Raw genomic sequence first — 20,724 nt, forward strand, 5'->3', positions numbered from 1 at the left:
TCACTGAAGAGATCTTGAGACATATTCCCCCACCAATAAGAGGGGGCTGCTATATTTGTTATAGGGGCCCAAGTGGACTAAGGCAGTGACTGAGATCTTATCCTTCATTATGACAGGAGCTGTGCTGGATGCTGGGAATAGAATAGTGAACATGTCACATCAGGTCCTTGTGCTGACAGAACTTGCATTCTAGTGGAATGGAGAACACATTAGTCCCTCACCCTCCACTACTATAACACCTTCCTGAAATGCTCCCTCCTCCCGTTTCTTCATCTTAGCCATGGCCCAAAGTCCAGCCCAAGTCCCAGCTTCTGTAGTACCTCCAGCAAGGCTAGTCTACAAACTGTGGTACCTATCCTGCCCTTCTTAGAACTTTCTGGTGGTCACCGTTTATTTGTTGGCATTTTGATGCATCTGTTTTCCCAGAGAGTCTGAAATTGCCTGATGGTTTGAGACTCTGGTTCAGTGGTTCAAGACTCTGGTCCCATCTATCTTCACAACACTTACGGAGTATCTGAGTCCTTCTTGTCACCCCTTGGGTCCAGACAGTTGGGGGAAGCAGGCAGAAAACCTCTGTACCCTACCAAGAGTGTAGCACTCTCTAGCCACCTTCTCAGGAACAGCTGCCAAAAAATGAGGCATCTGTATTTTTCACCACCTACATCATCTCTGGATCAGTGGGGAGGAAAGTTGGGGTTGGCTTCCAAACCTCTGGGTTTATATCCAAGTTCTTAGACTTAACTTGAAGAAGCAAAATGCAATGTAATCAGTAGGAGCTAAACACCTCTGGTGTTTTGAGGAGAGAAATAACAAATGACAGTTTGGTGAAACAGACATGATCTGAGCAAGAGATAAAAGACTAGCAGCACTTGGACACGTGGAGAAGCTATGCAAGGGTGCACCAAGGGGATGGAACAGCACAAGTAAGTAACAGAGTGGGGTACCACCCTCCAGGCCTCTCCCCAGCCTTCTCTGCTCTCTCCAAGCTCTGAGAGCCAAACTGTGAGATGGGCATCAGCTGGCCTCCCTGGTCCTCTGGCTTCCAGTTGGATTCAGCCAGTGGGAGGCACCAGTAGATTAGAGGATGGGAAAAGAATGATATTAGGATATTTGTTGCCCGGACCCCTCCCAACCAAGCTTCAGCTCAGCGATACTGGATTGCTCTAGCCAAAGGCCTTGGGTCTTATGGGATGGCCCTCTCCTCAGCTACAGCTTTTTCTCAAGGTGCCAGTAATCACTCCCTCTGCTTGCTTCCTCATGCCCCAAATCAATATATTTGCTTCACTACTCATGCTGGTTCCCCTTAACCCTACCCACACCTTTGTAAACAGTTGTTTCATTAAACCCTCTTAACAGCCTTGAGCATGCCAAGTATTTTCCAAGACCCTAACTAATAAGCTGGGAAAGCCAACCAGAATTGACTGACATTGAGAGGAGTAGATAATAAGGAAACACCACAGTCCAATTATAAAGGGCCATGCTAGGCAACTGAGGCTTTATACTGAAAAACAAAAAAACAAGTTTTAAGAAGTGATAGAACAGAGGAGGCAGCATTGAGAAAATGAATCTAGTGTCAGGGAGAAATTAAATCGAAGGAGAGGCAAAACCAGGTCTGGAAGTCAGGAGACTAGTGCAGAGGTCCAGGTGTAATGATAAGGGCCTAAAATACAGTGTTAGCATTAGAAATACAAATAAAAATTTAGATAAGACAGAGAAAAGGGAAAGAGAATGATTGAATGAGAGGTAGGAAGGGCCCCTTCAGGAAAACAAAAGCCAAAGTTGGTATCTAGGCAGCTGAAGAGAGAGGAATTGTTTGGGCAGAAACAGGAAGTCTAGGCAAGGGCCTGTCTGAGCTAGTCTGGGACAGTTAAGAGATTTAGGAAACAGAATCACCTACAATAAGCATGGCACAACTGTGGGCAAGGAGGAAGGGAGTCTAAACCAGAGTCCACTGGGAACAGGGAGAAAGAAGACTGGGTGGGCATATGTAAGTAAAGTTTGGGGTTGGAAGCTTAATCCTAGACAATAGTCATCTAATCTAAGGGTCACAAAGAAGAACCTGCAGGCCCAATGCAGACCAGAGCTGTGTTTTGTTTGACTCACAAATTCTGCCTAAATTCTGAATTAGTAATGTGAGAACATTACTAACCCAACATTAAAAATTTTGAATATGCCAGGTGGCGCTACTGGTAAAGAACCCACCTGCCAATGCTGCTGCTGCTAAGTTGCTTCAGTCGTGTCCGACTCTGCGACCCCATAGACAGCACCCCACCAGGCTCCCCCGTCCCTGGGATTCTCCAGGCAAGAACACTGGAGTGGGTTGCCATTTCCTTCTCCAATGCATGAAAGTGAAAAGTGAAAGTGAAGTCGCTCAGTCGTGTCCGACCCTCAGCGACCCCATGGACTGCAGCCTTCCAGGCTCCTACATCCATGGGATTTTCCAGGCAAGAGTACTGGAGTGGGTGCCATTGCCTTCTCCAACCTGCCAATGCAGGAGACATAAAAGACACAGGTTCAGTCCCTGGGTTGGGAAGATCCCCTGGAGGAGGGCATGACAACCCACTCCAGTATTGCCTGGAGAATTCCATGGACAGAGGAGCCTGGAGGGCTACAGTCTATAGTGTTACAAAGAGTCGGACACGACTGAAAGGAGCACGAACACACCTTCGAAATTCCAGATCGTTGGCCTCTCTGACAACACTAAGCCCACATTCCCTCATGTCAGCTCTCAGCTGGAACTGCCCATCTATAGATTGGTCACTGACAATCTACACCCTGAACGAAGTTAAAGCTCACCCAGCCCCACATAGCCAAGATTCGTATTTGTTACCACTTAGCCCTGGCTGTGTGTGAGCTGTGGTCCCTGCTAAAGGCAATGAGAGCCCTTGGAAGTTCTTAAGGAAACTGAAGAAGACCCCCGCGGGGGAGTTGAGAGGATGACTTAGAGCAACAGATGAATTCAGCATTTCTGAGTGTTTACTATGTGCCAGGCACTGTGCTACGATGCACCGGGATGAGTAAGACCAGGGATATGAAGGTCATTCAACAGCTGATTCAGAAATTTAGGAACCAGCCAGGGTTTGGAATAGACATGAGAAGAGAGATAAAGGTGTGAATGCAAAACCGATATTGAAGCCATTTTTGTGACAAATTAACCACAGGGGATAAAGAAGGAAGGATGTGAAATGGGACCTTGCTCTGGGTGGCTATATGGAAGAGAGGGTGTAAGTGCAGCAAAGTGCAGCAAAGGTCCAAAGCACCAGGGGAGAGAAAGAAACCACACCCTCTGAGAACCTTGAGAACCAGAGGAGTGAAGCCCATGGAGGTATTACACAAGCAGCACCCTTCCTCTTGGCTCACTTCCCCTTGAGTAATGACATCGCCTGTGTGTTCAGGAACTGGATTACTATTTTAACAAATAAGAAAATGAAGCAACCTTCATTTAGGCCTGCAGGGCCATGTCAGAACTCTACCTCTAGAGCTGTGGCAATGCCAAATGTTTGATTAAACATTAAGCTGTGAGACTAGTGCTCTAGGAGTGGACCAAGAGCAAATAGATCCAGGAAACAATTCCACACAGCTCCTTGATGATTCAGGGCTTAGAATCACATTGGGGTTCTTTAGTTCCCTAACTCTTTAGGAGGGAACTATAGGAATTTTCTTTAAAGAATTGCTGATTAAGAGTTACTAATGAGGACGCAGCAATGAAACACTGGCTCCCTTTGCTGCTGAGAAGTTTCCTACAAGTTTTCCTAGCCTATATACATTTTACCGAAGAAGGCAATGGCACCCCACTCCAGTACTCTTGCCTGGAAAATCCCATGGATGGAGGAGCCTGGTAGGCTGCAGTCCATGGGGTCGCTAAGAGTCGGACACGACTGAGCGACTTCACTTGCACTTTTCACTTTCCTGCGCTGGAGAAGGAAATGGCAAGCCACTCCAGTGTTCTTGCCTGAAGAATCCCAGGGATGGGGGAGCCTGGTGGCTGCCGTCTATGGGGTCACACAGAGTCAGACACGACTGAACTGACTTAGCAGCAGCATACATTTTACAGTCAGAAAGCCTTATAATAGGGAAGGACTGACAATTTCCCCAAACCATACATTAACTAAGCAGAAAACAGAAACTCTATTCATGGGAGGGAAATCAGCTCACATTTCAGCTCCAGAAAAGGGGGAAATGTCAGTCAATCGGATTATTGCAACTGAAAAATTTCAGGTTTTGAATGAATTATATGGGGGGAAGTGTCTTGTTTCCTTGCTTGCTTTAGCCAATGGGAGCTTGACCACTTAAGTTCTAGTGCATAAAGCATCACAATTTAGCTCCCCTTTAACCCCACCATTCACAGTTGGCCTTCAGTCAAATAAGTATACTGAAGGTTTCAACATGTGCATAAGCCTGTGCGTGTCCATCCTGAGACTGTAGAACAAGGCACACAGGAGAGGGGGAGCCTAACATAGAATTAATTTGCTTCCAGTCACACAGCAAGGATCCAGCTTTGCCTTGATCTCCTGAACCCACTCAATGATCACAATAAAAGTATGCATCAGCCTCAGGAGTGTTGTGATTCCCACTCAGAGTTTCACATACAAGAAGACTCTGAGGAATGGAGTTTGATTATAAATAGGGACTGGCCAATTTGTCAGGCATACTGTCGCCTGGAATCCAGCATGTGAGGTCTTAACACAATGAGAAGAGACTCTTTAAATATAAGTTATACAAGTGTTCTTTGAATGTGATTGAAGAGATGCCAAATTCAATCCTTTAATGGCTAGGACAGAACAAGGGGGTGCCAGGTAACAGGTGTGCCAGGTTCCTCAAGCTCGTGTCTTTCCTGCATCTAGATAAATGACACAGTTCCCCATTACTGCATAAGGGATGAGGATATATTGTATGAGGATATATCAGCAGTCAGAGACCCAAATCCACCTTCCAGGTAGTGCCAGGTAGAGCTCGTCCTTAACTATTTTGGGTCATGTTTTCTTCAACAATGGAATAAAGGATTGAATTGCATAGGTTCAAAGGTCCCTTCCTTCTCTAAACATTGTGATCCACTAAATGAGGGGGAAAGGGAAACAGGTTCACAAGCAGATACTCAAATGGGAATACTTGTTCTACTAACTCTTTAAACGGATTGGGCTCTGAATTATTGCAGCAAAGAATGACAAGGGTTTGTTGCCAGGGCTTGAACATAATCAGAATGGGAACCATATCTCCCTTTCTGTTCCCCCAAGTCTGACCATGATTCGCTGGGAGTCACTGTGCACTATCCCAGACACTAGGAAAACACCAGAAAAAAAAAATCACCGAAGGTTTTCTATGTGACGGGACAGGCTATGTTTTTCACGTAATTTCTCACAACAACCTGAGAGGTTGGTATTATTATCCCTGTTCTATAAGTAAGGAAACAGACATTGTGGAGCCATGGGCAGGTCACAACCACTTTGAGTCCATTTCCAGAAGTGTAAAATAAGTCACTGTGTCCAGCTGACTTTAAAGGCCCCTCCTTCTCTGTGACTCAAATACAAGCTTAGATTTGACCACCTAGACCTTGAAAGGCTCATGATTACCATCCAAACCCAGTTGTCTAGTCCCCCACCTTGAGCACCATTCACAGGCTCACAGAAACACAAAACCACATCTACTAAACCCAGAACAAGGCCTTGGGATGCTCTCACATTCTGTACTGTAAGCAAGGTGATTATTAAAACCCATTATCGTGGGCTGCCTTAAAGCAAACTGCCAAGGAAAAGAGAAAGTACATCGAGTGAAATCACCATAGGCCCCAGAAGTCAGAGACTGGTCCCAGAATAAAAACAGAGGTATCTCCTCTCCATTACTATAGATAGGGCCTGAGCTTGCTGCATGAAATGAAAGCTCCCGAAAACCAAGCTAGGGTCAAAACTTGGAAAATCATTATGATTAGAAAGGAATTACCCCATGGTCCTTAAGAATCATCACCAGCAGCATCAACCCATCACCCACCACGGAATTATAAAGCATCTGCTCTGTACATGGCTCAGCAACTAGGCTGGTGATTTGCTTAAAATGTCAAGTTCTGTTTTTTCCTAACTTTCAGGATCATGAAGGGGAAGAAGGTCTTAACAACCGCAGACAGGATCCAAGGGACAATACAGAGTGTCTCTAGAAAGAGCATATGAGATTCTCTTGGGTAGGTAAGGGAGAGGGGTCCTACGAGAAACTGAAGGACCTTCTGGGATCATGACTTAGAGTGCCCAGATCTATTTACTTGCTAGAGCTGCCCTTAAAAACAAAACCAAACAAGAAAAAAAGGCTAAACGACAGAAATTTATGTTCTAACAGTTCTGGAGGCTGGAAATTCAAGGTCAGGGTCCCTTGGGGCCCTATGTAAAAGGAGCAGTATAATATTTTGATATATTAACCAACTCTTTTCACTTTGATATTCCTAGTTACCCTGACAGTCAACCCCACTCAGGCAACCAGACATGTGGCACGGAAGGTTCATCCCATGGATCTGCAGAACCAAAGGGTCAGATGCTTAAGCTTTTGTTTTCAAAGGGCGAAGTCCAGATTTAATTAGTCTGCCTCATCAGGCTATCCTACAGCAAAAATTGAACCAGAAATGTCAGTGGCTCGGCAAAACAAAACTTATTTGAGCTGAGCCTTCCTCCTCCATCTTTTAGCAACATCATTTGGAACACAGAGCCTTGAAGGTCAGTGTAACCTTCAAGAAAGAGCTTGGAAGGAAGAAAGAGCTCATTATTCCATCTAACATTCCTCAGCCTGTATAGTATTCTGCTCAGGCTTTCACAACAAGATATCACAAACTGGGTTGCTCAAACAGCAGAAATTTATTTCTTTCTATTCTAGAAGCTGGAAGTCCAAAACCAAGGTGTCAGCATGTATAGTTTCTCCTGAGGCCTCTCTCCTAGGCCTGGACCTCCTTACATCCTCGTGTGGTCTTGTCTCTACATGCACCCCTGGTGTCTTTTTCTTTTTTCATAAAGACACTAGTCATAATGGATTAGGGTCCTACCCTTATGATCTCATTTAACCTTAATTCCCTTTTTAAAGGCCCTCTCTCTGAATAGTCAGATTCTAAGATATGGGGATTAGGATTTCAACATACGAATTTTTAAGGGGATGCAATTCAGTCCATAATACCAGTATTTGCCCCTTCTGAAGTTGCGGCCATAGACAGCCCCAGTGTGCTCTAAATTTACTGTTCTTTACAAAGTACTCTCCCCATCTTTCCACCCTAACTTAGCAATTTTACAAAGTAAATCACAGGGGTCCCTGGCTGAGTCTGATTTTCTTCTTCCTATTAACATCCACATTTATTGGATTATATAGACTTTTAAGGTTGGGCATTAAGAAACAGCTAGCTGGCTTTAGGTCTAATCTGGCCAGCCTGTAGCAACTTCTATCTACTGCTCCTATTTACCAAATCTTTAAGGGTCATAGAGGAGTTATGTAATGTGCAATGGGGCAGGGGAAGGTGAAAAGAAAAGAGGAATGAGAAATATGCCACTGGGCCCAGAAATGCCTCATCATGGGTCAGTCTCCACTCCCTATAAGACAACTTCCTGTGTTACATCACATCAAATTAACAAGCCTAGACACAGGTAAGATGTAGAAGAAACTGTTCTGCAAAAGAGTTCTAGTTTCCTATCAACATTAAATTTCATTTTCTGTGGCAGAACACTAGTCACAAAGACCCACACACATAGACCCAGGGCCCTGACTGACATTTCAAGCATTCCAGCTCCAGATGTGTTCAGCCACTAGGAAAAAGAAACCCAAATTATTTTAAGCAGAGTCATTTCACAAACCACCAGCTGTCCCCTGGATAAATTCTGAGTGTTTTAGTTGTAGTTACAAGCAATAATTTCCAAAGTACTTATTTATTCAAAAAATATTTATTGACTAATTTCTGGAGAAGGAAATGGCTACCCATACTGGTAATCTTGCCTGGGAAATCCCATGGACAGAAGAGCCTGGAGGGCTACATTCCATAGGATGGCAAGAGTTGGACTCGACTCAGCGACTGAACCACCACCACATTCTGTGGACCAGGACTGGGGACATAATGGCAATGGCTTGGGGTCCAGAGAGGAACACAAGTTCTAGCAAACAGTACTTATTTCACTCCCTTGTGCCAGGTATAGCACTGGACACCTTAAATACAGGGGAAGGTATGATTATCTCCACGATACAATGAAGAAGTCAAGGTGAAAAGAAGTCCAAAAGACAAGCTCACGCTGCTAGTCAGTGGAAGCATCAAGATCAGAAGTCATGTGACCTGACTTCCTGGGCAGGACCTTCCACTTAACCAGGAACTTGGGTAGAAAATAAACATTTACATCTTCACTAATTTCTAACTGAAATTTAGCACTTTCTTGAATTTTATACAGTGGCTCAGATGGTAAAGAATCTACCTGCAATGCAGAAGACCTGGGTTTGATCCCTCGGTGGGGACGATCCCCTGGAGAAGGGAATAGCTACCTACTCCAGCATTCTTGCCTGAAGAATCCCATGGACAGAGGAGCCAGGCAGGCTACAGTCCATGGCATCACAAAGAGTCTAACACAACTGAGTAACAAACACTTCTTTCTTCTCAGGCAACAAACCCCAGCAAATACATGCAGTACCTATGACTTTATCACCAATAGAAGTCACAGATATTTTCTTATATTATGGGCATTACCCAAATCTTGAAATATTATTTATGTTTGTTACTATTTCAAAATTATGATAGCTATTAGATCCACTGCTAGATGATATTACTTAATGCATTATTTTTAAAAGGCATATATACTACTACATCAATTCTCTTAATATTTGGACAAGTGTTTTGGAATAGGTTTCCCTTATAACACTCTGCCTTTTATTTTACACCTTCAAAAGCACTGAACCTAAAAGTGGTTCTTAGTCTCCCCAAAACTGCCAAAGTGGTACATGGCACAAAAAATGGGTCAGAACCCTACACTACAACAATGGGCAGCCCAGGCAAATCCAGAGCTCTGCTCCCTGTGTCTTTGAGTAAAAGGCTAGGTTGGGATTTTTATTATTAAAAGAGAGAAACGAAGAGAAAGGAAAGCACCCCAATTTCACCAGAAAACACTTTCCTCCAGTTCCTGTTTAGCACAGGCCCTAAATGCTCTCCACGCCTGGTTCCAGCCATAGCTGAAGGACACTTCTTGAGCCCCCGCCCCTCCATCCCACAGGCTGTGTGGATAAATGCGCCCCACTGTGGGCAAACCAGCAGACGTCACCTCCTACCCCTGTGGGCTGAGAACCCCTTGCTCGCTGGGACCACGCTGGATTGACAGTCAACAAGTGGAAGATGCCAGAAATTCCTACACACCAGGGCACCAAGAAATTCCCATACACGAGACCACGGATACATTGGTTTTTAACCTCCCCGCGCAGGGCAGCAGCTCCACGACCCCAGGACGTCGCAAGACCCGGGTTCCAGCAGGGGCTGCAAGAGCTGTGGATGACGCGGGTGGAGAAAAAAAACGTGTGAAGCGAAATCGAACGCGATACACAGGGGCTGCGCTGTCCCAGATGCGGGACAGAGCTGGATTAACAATCGGCTTTAGGGGTGACCTCAATCCCGCCGGGTCCCTTTTCCCTGGCCAAGTGCCTGATATCGGCCGCGGGATGCCTCTTACCCAGAGGTGCGCGGAGCCTCGGGCCACAGCGTTGGCGCAGTAAAAGCTGCCGCTTCCTGCTAGGGCTCGCGGCCTCTGCTGGGGCCCGTGCGGTCCCTGGGCGGAGGCTGGAGGCGGGGAGAGCGAGCCTCCCCCCACCCCCGGGAAAGTTCCGGAAAGGTCCCGCCGCTGCCCCGCCCGGCGCCACAGCCCGGGGAACCAAGGCCAAGTGCAGGCTACACCCGGGCTTCCAGCGCGCACGGGGGACAGCCGGGGGCGCGGGTCAAGCGGGTCAGGGGCACTGCCGGCAGGGCAGACTCGCCCCTACACAGTGCACCGTGCGGTGCAGCCGGGACCCCTTGGTGCCTCAGAGGAGGGCACGGAGGCCACCTGTCGCCCCCCACCCCACCCCACCCCCCATCCCGTGTGCCTACATTGTTGCGTAACTGGGAAGGACAAAGGTGAAGGCGGGTCTGTGGATAGAGGCCTGGCGGTTTGTGTCGGGTCCTTCAGTGAGCCCTGTGCTTCTCATCTGGTCCCCAGGGCTGTCCAGAGAGACCGCTTTCCCGCGCTTCTTTCACACGTAAAAGGTAACCGAGGCTGAGAGAAGCCCCCAAACTTGCCTTGGTAAGCAAGCGCCAGAGCAGCGCTCTCAACCCCAGGATGGAGGTCACGGTGAGCAGGCTTTCAGACACTAATCTCCACGCAACGTTGGGTCCTACTTTCATGAATGGACGTTTCAGTTGGCTGCTCTTTCTAAGTAGGTGTGAAACGCAGGTGAATAGTTCTCCACTACGTCAGATCTAGAACACCTTTTTATAACATATAGGATGTCCAGAAGTCTTACTGCAATTTTAAGCTTTAATAATTTAAGATGTGAGTTAACAAACTTTCCTTTAAAAAGTGCCTTGAAAGTTTAATTATTTTTTTTACATTTCATTCTGTGAATTTTGAATAATCTCTTTTGAATTTTTTCAGTCAACTTTTTAAGGTCAAATCCTAGCAAACCAAAAATTGAGGCAATCACAGAGAAGTAGGAGCCTAATAAAGTTGAACTTCTGAGCTCCTCCCTCTGGTTTTGTCTTGTCAGGTTTATCTTTTGAGGTAACCCTGGTTTATATTATGTGTTCCACTTCTGTCTGTATACCCTACAGCACACTTACCACCAAAAATTGTTTCCATCTAATTTTTTAATCCATCCAACACTCTGTGTCTTTCAATGTGTGAATTCAACCCATTTACATTTGGGATGATTATTGATAAATGAGGACTTAATATTGCCATTTTATCCTTTAGTTTCTGGTTGCTCTATATCTCCATTGTTCCTTTTCCTTTTGTTTCTGTCTGCTATTTTAGTTTGGTGGTTTTCTGTGATATTTTTGTCAATTTCCTCTTTTTTTTTTTTTTTTTAATGTTTCATGTCTCTGCTCTAGATTTTTGTTTTCTGGTCACCATGACATTTGTATAAAATGTCTCATAGGTAAAATAATCCTTCTGCTGGTAGTATCTTATCTTTATTTACCTATATAGGCTTCTTCCTTTTCCTTTCCCGTTTTTTGTTTTTGGTTTTTTTTTTTTTTTCTGTTTCTGTTGTCTCACATTACCTCTCTACATTGTTACAAAGTTGAAGTATACACTAGTTTTTTTTTTCTGCTCTCCTCCTTAACCTTTATGCTATAATAGTGTTTAAAACCTAATCTTATTGAGAGTTGCAATTTTCTGGTTCTATGTATTCAGTTCAGTTCAGTCACTCAGTCCTGTTCGACTCTTTGCGACCCCATGAATCACAGCACGCCAGGCCTCCCTGTCCATCACCAACTCCTGGAGTTCACCCAGACTCAAGTCCATCGAGTCGGTGATGCCATCCAGACATCTCATTCTCTGTCATCCCCTTTTCCTCCTAACCCCAATCCTTCCCAGCATCAGTCTTTTCCAATGAGTCAACTCTTCGCATGAGGTGGCCAAAGTACTGGAGTTTCAGCTTTAGCATCAGTCCTTCCAAAGAACACCCAGGACTGATCTTTAGAATGGACTGGTCGGATCTCCTTGTAGTCCAACGGACTCTCAAGAGTCTTCTCCAACACCACAGTTCAAAAGTATCAATCCTTCGGCACTCAGCCTTCTTCACAGTCCAACTCTCACAACCATACAAGACCACTAGAAAAACCATAGCCTTGACTAGACGGACCTTTGTTGGCAAAGTAATGTCTCTGCTTTTGAATATGCTGTCTAGGTTCTATGTATCACCTTGCTCAAAGTTTTATGTATTTTGCCTTTCTGTTTTCTGGTAGAAGAGCTCCTTACAAGACTTCTTATAAGGAAGTGTAGTAGTGATGAACTCCCTCAGTTTTTGTTTGCTTGGGAAAGTGTTTATTTCTCCTTTATATATGAATGATAATTTTACTGTATAGAGTATTCTTGGGCAACAGTTTTTAATCTCTCAATATTATAAGAATGTCATTCCACTTCCTCCTGGCCTGCAGGGTTTCTGCTGAGAAATCTGCTGAAAGCCTAAATGGGGTTCCTTTGTATGTTACCATCCTTTTTTCCCTAGTTGCCTTTAAAATCCATTCTTTTTTAAAAATAATTTTATTTATTTTTGGCTGTGCTGGGTCTTCGTTGCTGCCAGTGTGCTTTCTCTAATTGCAGGCGCTACTCTCCATTGTGGTGCATGGGTTTCTCATCGCAATTGTTTTCTGTGGTGGAGCACAGGCTCTAGACCACCAGGCTTTAGTAGTTGTAGTGCACAGGCTTTGTTGATCCATGTGGGATCTTCCTGGACCAGGGATCAAACCCGTGTCTCTTGCATTGGCAGGTGGATTCTTTACCAGTGAGCCACCAGGGGAACCTCTAAAATTCATTCTTTGTCACTGACTTTTGACAGTCTTAATGTGTCTTGAAGAAGATCCTTTGGCATGTGTCTTGGATGTTGTCTTAGCTTCACAGACTTGTATATCCAGTTCCTTCCCTGGGTTTGGGAAATTCTCAGGTATTATTTAAATTCTCTGCTCCCTTCTCAAGCTTTTCTTTCTGAGATAGTCATTACCCTAATGTCACACTTCCTAAGAGAGTCAGATAACTCACAGAATTTCCTCATTCTTAAATATCTCATTTCTCTTTCCTCTTCCAGTTGTATCATTTCTAGATTTGTCCTCAAGCTCACTAATTCTTTCTTTCATACAGTCTGCTCTATTTCTGATGCTTTCTCTAATACATTCTTTTTTTTTTTTTTTTTTTTTTTTTTAATTTTATTTTATTTTTAAACTTTACATAACTGTATTAGATTTGCCAAATATCAAAATGAATCCGCCACAGGTATACATGTGTTCCCCATCCTGAACCCTCCTCCCTCCTCCCTCCCCATTCCATCCCTCTGGGTCGTCCCAGTGCACCAGCCCCAAGCATCCAGTATCGTGCATCGAACCTGGACTGGCAACTCATTTCATACATGATATTTACATGTTTCAATGCCATTCTCCCAAATCTTCCCACCCTCTCCCTCTCCCACAGAGTCCATAAGACTGTTCTATACATCAGTGTCTCTTTTGCTGTCTCGTACACAGGGTTATTGTTACCATCTTTCTAAATTCCATATATATGCGTTAGTATACTGTATTGGTGTTTTTCTTTCTGGCTTACTTCACTCTGTATAATAGGCTCCAGTTTCATCCACCTCATTAGAACTGATTCAAATGTATTCTTTTTAATGGCTGAATAATACTCCATTGTGTATATGTACCACAGCTTTCTTATCCATTCATCTGCTGATGGACATCTAGGTTGCTTCCATGTCCTGGCTATTATAAACAGTGCTGCGATGAACATTGGGGTACTCGTGTCTCTTTCCCTTCTGGTTTCCTCAGTGTGTATGCCCAGCAGTGGGATTGCTGGATCATAAGGCATGTCTATTTCCAGTTTTTTAAGGAATCTCCACACTGTTCTCCATAGTGGCTGTACTAGTTTGCATTCCCACCAGCAGTGTAAGAGGGTTCCCTTTTCTCCACACCCTCTCCAGCATTTATTACTTGTAGACTTTTGGATTGCAGCCATTCTGACTGGCGTGAAATGGTACCTCATAGTGGTTTTGATTTGCATTTCTCTGATAATGAGTGATGTTGAGCATCTTTTCATGTGTTTGTTAGCCATCTTTATGTCTTCTTTGGAGAAATGTCTATTTAGTTCTTTGGCCCATTTTTTGATTGGGTCATTTATTTTTCTGGAATTGAGCTGGAGGAGTTGCTTGTATATTCTCGAGATTAGTTGTTTGTCAGTTGCTTCATTTGCTATTATCTTCTCCCATTCTGAAGGCTGTCTTTTCACCTTGCTAATAGTTTCCTTTGATGTGCAGAAGCTTTTAAGGTTAATTAGGTCCCATTTGTTTATTTTTGCTTTTATTTCCAATATTCTGGGAGGTGGGTCATAGAGGATCCTGCTGTGATGTATGTCAGAGAGTGTTTTGCCTATGTTCTCCTCTAGGAGTTTTATAGTTTCTGGTCTTACGTTTAGATCTTTAATCCATTTTGAGTTTATTTTTGTGTATGGTGTTAGAAAGTGTTCTAGTTTCATTCTTTTACAAGTGGTTGACCAGAGTTCCCAGCACCACTTGTTAAAGAGATTGTCTTTAATCCATTGTATATTCTTGCCTCCTTTGTCGAAGATAAGGTGTCCATATGTGCGTGGATTTATCTCTGGGCTTTCTATTTTGTTCCATTGATCTATATTTCTGTCTTTGTGCCAGTACCATACTGTCTTGATAACTGTGGCTTTGTAGTAGAGCCTGAAGTCAGGTAGGTTGATTCCTCCAGTTCCATTCTTCTTTCTCAAGATCGCTTTGGCTATTCGAGGTTTTTTGTTTTTCCATACAAATTGTGAAATTATTTGTTCTAGCTCTGTGAAGAATGCTGTTGGTAGCTTGATAGGGATTGCATTGAATCTATAGATTGCTTTGGGTAGTATACTCATTTTCACTACATTGATTCTTCCAATCCATGAACATGGTATATTTCTCCATCTGTTAGTGTCCTCTTTGATTTCTTTCACCAGTGTTTTATAGTTTTCTATATATAGGTCTTTAGATTCTTTAGGTAGATATATTCCTAAGTATTTTATTCTTTCCGTTGCAATGGTGAATGGAATTGTTTCCTTAATTTCTCTTTCTGTTTTCTCATTATTAGTGTATAGGAATGCAAGGGATTTCTGTGTGTTGATTTTATATCCTGCAACTTTACTATATTCATTGATTAGTTCTAGTAATTTTCTGGTGGAGTCTTTAGGGTTTTCTATGTAGAGGATCATGTCATCTGCAAACAGTGAGAGCTTTACTTCTTCTTTTCCAATTTGGATTCCTTTTATTTCTTTTTCTGCTCTGATTGCTGTGGCCAAAACTTCCAAAACTATGTTGAATAGTAATGGTGAAAGTGGGCACCCTTGTCTTGTTCCTGACTTTAGAGGAAATGCTTTCAATTTTTCACCATTGAGGATAATGTTTGCTGTGGGTTTGTCATATATAGCTTTGATTATGTTGAGGTAGGTTCCTTCTATTCCTGCTTTCTGGAGAGTTTTGATCATAAATGGATGTTGAATTTTGTCAAAGGCTTTCTCTGCATCTATTGAGATAATCATATGGTTTTTATTTTTCAATTTGTTAATGTGGTGTATTACATTGATTGATTTGCGGATATTGAAGAATCCTTGCATCCCTGGGATAAAGCCCACTTGGTCATGGTGTATGATCTTTTTAATGTGTTGTTGGATTCTGATTGCTAGAATTTTGTTAAGGATTTTTGCATCTATGTTCATCAGTGATATTGGCCTGTAGTTTTCTTTTTTTGTGGGATCTTTGTCAGGTTTTGGTATTAGGGTGATGGTGGTCTCATAGAATGAGTTTGGAAGTTTACCATCCTCTGCAATTTTCTGGAAGAGTTTGAGCAGGATAGGTGTTAGCTCTTCTCTAAATTTTTGGTAGAATTCAGCTGTGAAGCCGTCTGGACCTGGGCTTTTGTTTGCTGGAAGATTTTTGATTACAGTTTCAATTTCCGTGCTTGTGATGGGTCTGTTAAGATTTTCTATTTCTTCCTGATCGAGTTTTGGAAAGTTGTACTTTTCTAAGAATTTGTCCATTTCTTCCACGTTGTCCATTTTATTGGCATATAATTGTTGATAGTAGTCTCTTATGATCCTTTGTATTTCTGTGTTGTCTGTTGTGATCTCTCCATTTTCATTTCTAATTTTATTGATTTGATTTTTCTCCCTTTGTTTCTTGATGAGTCTGGCTAATGGTTTGTCAATTTTATTTATCCTTTCAAAGAACCAGCTTTTGGTTTTGTTGATTTTTGCTATGGTCTCTTTTGTTTCTTTTGCATTTATTTCTGCTCTAATTTTTAAGATTTCTTTCCTTCTACTAACCCTGGGGTTCTTTCTAATACATTCTTAATCTCATTTATTGAGTTATTCAGCTCCAGAATTTGTTTGGTTCTTTTTTGTTAAAGTTTCACTGTCTATGGTGAAATACTCCTGTTCATTAATTTTATTAGTAAGCTCATTGAACTGCCTGAGTTTTCTTTTAGCTCACTGAGTTTCTTCACTGAATTGTCTACCAGTGTGACTGCAATATTCTATGACGTTGTTTGGTTTCTGGAGAACTGTCATTTTCAATTTGTGGTATGTTGTTACTGTGGTTCGTCATATGGTGCTTGATGCAAGTTCTTCTGCCAGTGCATCTGAAGTAGCCCAGCGGTCCCCAACCTTTCTGGCACTAGGGACCAGCTCCCTAGGTCATTTTCCATTGACCAGGGGTGGGGGATGGTTTCAGGGTGATTCAAGCACGTTACATTTACTGTGCCCTTTGTGTGTGTGTGCTCAGTCGCTCAGTCATGTCCAACTCTGCAACCCCGTGGACTGCGGCCTGCTGGGCTCCACTGTCTAGGTAATCTTCCAGGCAAGAATACTGGAGTGGGATGCCTACTCCCAGGGATCTTCCTGACCCAGGGATCAAACCCAAATCTCTTGCATTGACAGGCAGACTCTTTATACCACTTTGCCACCTTTTATTTCTATTATTACATTGTGATGTATAATGAAATAATTATATAGCTCACCATAATGCAGCATCAATGAACTTGTTTTCCTGCAGCTGTAAATACAGATGAAGCTTTACTCGCTTGCCCACTGCTCACATCCACTGCTCACCTCCTAAGAGACTATGGACCAGTACTGGGGGTTGGGGATTCCTGAAATAGCCAACACCTTTCTGCCAGATTCTAACAATTCAACAGATTAAAAATTAAAGGCCTTTCTTTTGTTTTCCTGTAGGTGGCACTACAGCATAAGTTTTTGGTTTCTTTTCCATGCACTGCTTCTGATAAATTATATTCAAGAATCAGTACTTTGCACTCTCTACCACTTCTGTCAGAGATGTGGCCCTATGCCCTCCTTAGCACATCTGTTCCTCTGGGGTCAGTGTTGCTGGTGTGGCTGCCTTGTGTACCAGGATGGTAGGCTCCTCTGTTTGGTCCAGGATCCCCTGAATCACAGGCTCCATCACCACTGAGGGGCGGACAGTGGTAGCAGGCTGGGGATGGGTGGGTGCGTCTGCCATGTGGTGGTGTCAGGTTCGCAGGTGGTAGACCAGGGGGCTGGAGCCAGAGGCACCTCAGCAGCTGGTGGGCCAGTGTCCCATGTACAACTGCCACTGCAGCCCAGCTTCTTGTGCTGCAGGCACTGCCATGGCCAAGGAAGCCCAAGTCATGTGTCTGCCTCCCCTGCCACTAGTGGGTTCTCTGGGGCTGCAGTCTCAGCTGCCATGGTTGGAAGGCCAGGATTACAGGCACCAACTCCACTGGTACCTCGGTTCTGCCTTTTCTCTGTGTTACAGTCAAACCACCTTTTTTTTCTTTTTCTTTTTTTTTTTTCATACTTAATGTTAGGGCAAGAGGGAACACCAGAAATCATGCAAGACAGTTACCTGTGTGTGGAACTATCCACACAGCACAGGAAACTGGCATTCCTGGCTCCCACTCTCTAAACGCCAATAGATTATTTCCCAGTCATCTTGACAAAAATGTCCTTGAGTGTTTACAAAATGCCCTACCTCACCTCCTAGTCTCACCATTTGAATGACATTAGAACATTCTCTAGTACCATACACAAAAATAAACTCAAGATGGATTAAAGACCTCAATGTAAGGCCAGATAACTATAAAGCTCTTAAGAGAAAAACATAAGCAGAACACTCTTTGACATAAATTGCAGCAGTATCTTTTTGGATCCACCGTCTAATGAAAATAAAAACAGAAATAAGCAAATAAGACTTAATTAAACTTAAAAGCTTTTGCACAGTAAAGGAAATCATAAGCAACAACCCACAGAATGGGAGAAAATATTTGCAAATGATACAACCGACAAAGGATCAATCTCTAAAAATACAAACACCTCATGCAGCTCTTCTAAAAACACAATAAAAAAATAGGCAGAAGATCTAAATAGATGTTTCTCCAAAGAAGACATACAGATAGCCAACAGGAACATAAAAAGATGCTCAACACTGCTAATTATTAGAGAAATGCAAATCAAAACTACAGTGAGGTATCACCTCACACCGGTCAGAATGGCCATCATTAAAAAATCTAGAAACAATAAATGCTGGAAAGGGTGTGGAGAAGGGAACCCTCCGGCAGCGTTGGTGAGAATGTAAATTGGTATAACCACTATGGAGAACAGTATGGAGACTCCTTAAAAAACTAAAAACAGAACTGCCATATGATCCAGCAATCCCAATCCTGGACATATCCAGAGAAGAACATAATTCAAAGAGATACTTGCACCCCGGTGTTCACTTTAGCGCTACTTATAACAGGCAGGACATGGAAGCAACCTAAATGTTCATCAACAGAGGAATTAATAAAGAAGATGTGGTACATATATATGAAATGGAATACTACTCAGCCATAAAAAGCATGAAATAATGCCATCAGCAGCTACACTGATGGACCTAGAGATTATCATAATAAGAGAAGTCAGAGAAAGAAAAATATCATATCAGTTATATGTGGAATCTAAAAAAAAATGATACAGATGAACTTATTTACAAAACAGACTCACAGACTATGGAAACAAAGTTATGATTCCCAAAGTGGAATAAATTAGGAGTTAAATTAGGGATAAATTAGGAGATTGGAACTGGTAAACAGACACTAATATATATAAGCTAGATAGTCAACACAGACCTATGGTATAGCATAGGGAACTCTACTCACTATTCTGAGTAGAGTTTCAGAAAGGAATCTGGGGACAAAAAGGATATATGTATGACTAAATCACTCAACTGTTGCCTGAAACGAACACAACATTGTAATTCAGCTAAGTGCATGCTCAGTCCCTCAGTCATGTCAACTCTTTGCGACCCCATGGACTGCAGCCTGCCAGGCTCCTCTGTCCGTCCAATTTTCCAGGCCAGAATACTGAAGTGGGTTGCCATTTCCTACTCCAGAAATCAACTATACTCCAATATAAAATTTAAAAATTAAATTTTAAAAAGAAAAGGAGCAGCAGCCCTGGTGTGAACCATAAAAAAGCAGCCTTGGTTTAGATGGGAAGGATGCAGATAGGAAAGAACCACAAGAGATGTGCTGTTGGTGCATAGTTTGAGGTTGCTGGGTGTGGGGTCAAATTCAGATTTTAAAAAGGTGTCCTGAGCAGATCCCACATGCTGGAGACTTCTACCTATATTTATCCTATTATCTTACCTAAGACCTCTCTTTATCCTTTGAAGAAGAGCCAGGACTAGAACATCAGACAGCCAGGAAGGGGGCTGAGACTTCACTCACTCACTCTGTTATTCTTTCACCGGATGAACGATCATTTGGTCCCTCTCTGCTATACCACAAGCAAACCCTGTGCCTACTGCCTGGCCACACACTGTTGAAAAACTCAGACTCGGTTCCTATCCCTGTGGGACCTGCGAAGTAGTGAGAGTGCACTTTGGAAGCTGGGAAACTAGGAGACGCACTGTGGAAGGGTGGGAAGACAAAGTGATAGGCAGTGAGAGTCGGGGCTGGCACTAAAAGGAACACACCCCAATTCAAGAACATCCAGGAGAAGGAGTAGTAAGCTGACAGGGCTCTGGGAAGATACACAGGCTCCTGAACAGGAAGGGCCGGCAATAGGAATGGATGGGCCGGCGAGGGGAATAGAACAGAAACATGCACTCCCTGGAGAATAGGAAAGGGAAAGCGCAGGAGGAAAAGCATTGTGAAGGGGCTGTTTCTGCAGGCATGCAGCTTAAAATAGTACCCTCTGCTCTGCTGGATCCACAAGCCCCATCTCGTCCCTTCCAGGTAGCAAATTCTTCCCTTGGCCAGTAGCTAGAGAAGCAGCTTCAGGCCTTGGGCCCAGCAAACCCTCCCTAGCTCCCTAGCTGAGAGAGCAGCCCAGCTGACGGGGAGCAGTCATGTGGGAAGGGGAGCTGGGGGTGAGTTCCTACAGTAGGGACCCAGAGTGTTCATCCTGCCAGACCACTGCGTTCTCAGAACTGGAGCGGGGTGGGCAGACACACAGAGCATGATGACTGTGCACCATACCAGGCTTTTCTTTTTCAAGGAAGACCAACTCCTCGCAAATGTACCATTTTCCTCACAGCCATGCTGCATGTCAAATAAGAACTAAAACTGTTATCGGGCTACAGGGTGACTAGAGTTTCCTTATCTGTTACAGAGAAGATGAAGTTGTTTTTCAGACTAGAAGCACTAGTGCACGTGGAGGTGCTTCCCAAGCTACAGGACTCTTAATCAGCACTCTTGGCTGTAGGCAAGAAACAGCTGTGGGTAACTTATGCAGAAAGATGTAAAAAAAAAAAGAAAGAAAGAAAGATGTATAACGGCTCTCAGGGGTTCACAGAACTATCAAAATGACAAAGTAATGATGGCAGGAAATGTGCACAGGAATCACTGAACCTCTACAAAATCAAAAAGCAGAAAACACAACGCCATCTTTCATCAGGAACAGCCTGGCTGCCCCTTGAATACGCCCACAGCCTTCACAATTCACTCTAGAGTGAGTGACACAACTATACAGGGAATGAGAATTCAAG

General features: G+C 43.5%; 1 protein-coding gene across 1 annotated transcript in view; it reads right to left on the bottom strand.

Moving 5' to 3' along the window:
* SQOR (sulfide quinone oxidoreductase) overlaps positions 1-9,760 on the bottom strand; it is a 61,301-nt gene extending 51,541 nt beyond the window's left edge. The window contains exon 1 of the mRNA XM_055538057.1: positions 9,660-9,760. The gene's annotated coding sequence lies outside the window, so the exon portion shown is untranslated. The remainder of the gene's footprint in view (positions 1-9,659) is intronic.
* Between the last annotated feature and the right edge of the window lie 10,964 nt (positions 9,761-20,724).

Source organism: Bubalus kerabau, chromosome 10 (assembly GCF_029407905.1).
Source record: "Bubalus kerabau isolate K-KA32 ecotype Philippines breed swamp buffalo chromosome 10, PCC_UOA_SB_1v2, whole genome shotgun sequence".
In the NCBI taxonomy this organism is placed as follows: Eukaryota; Metazoa; Chordata; class Mammalia; order Artiodactyla; family Bovidae; genus Bubalus; species Bubalus kerabau.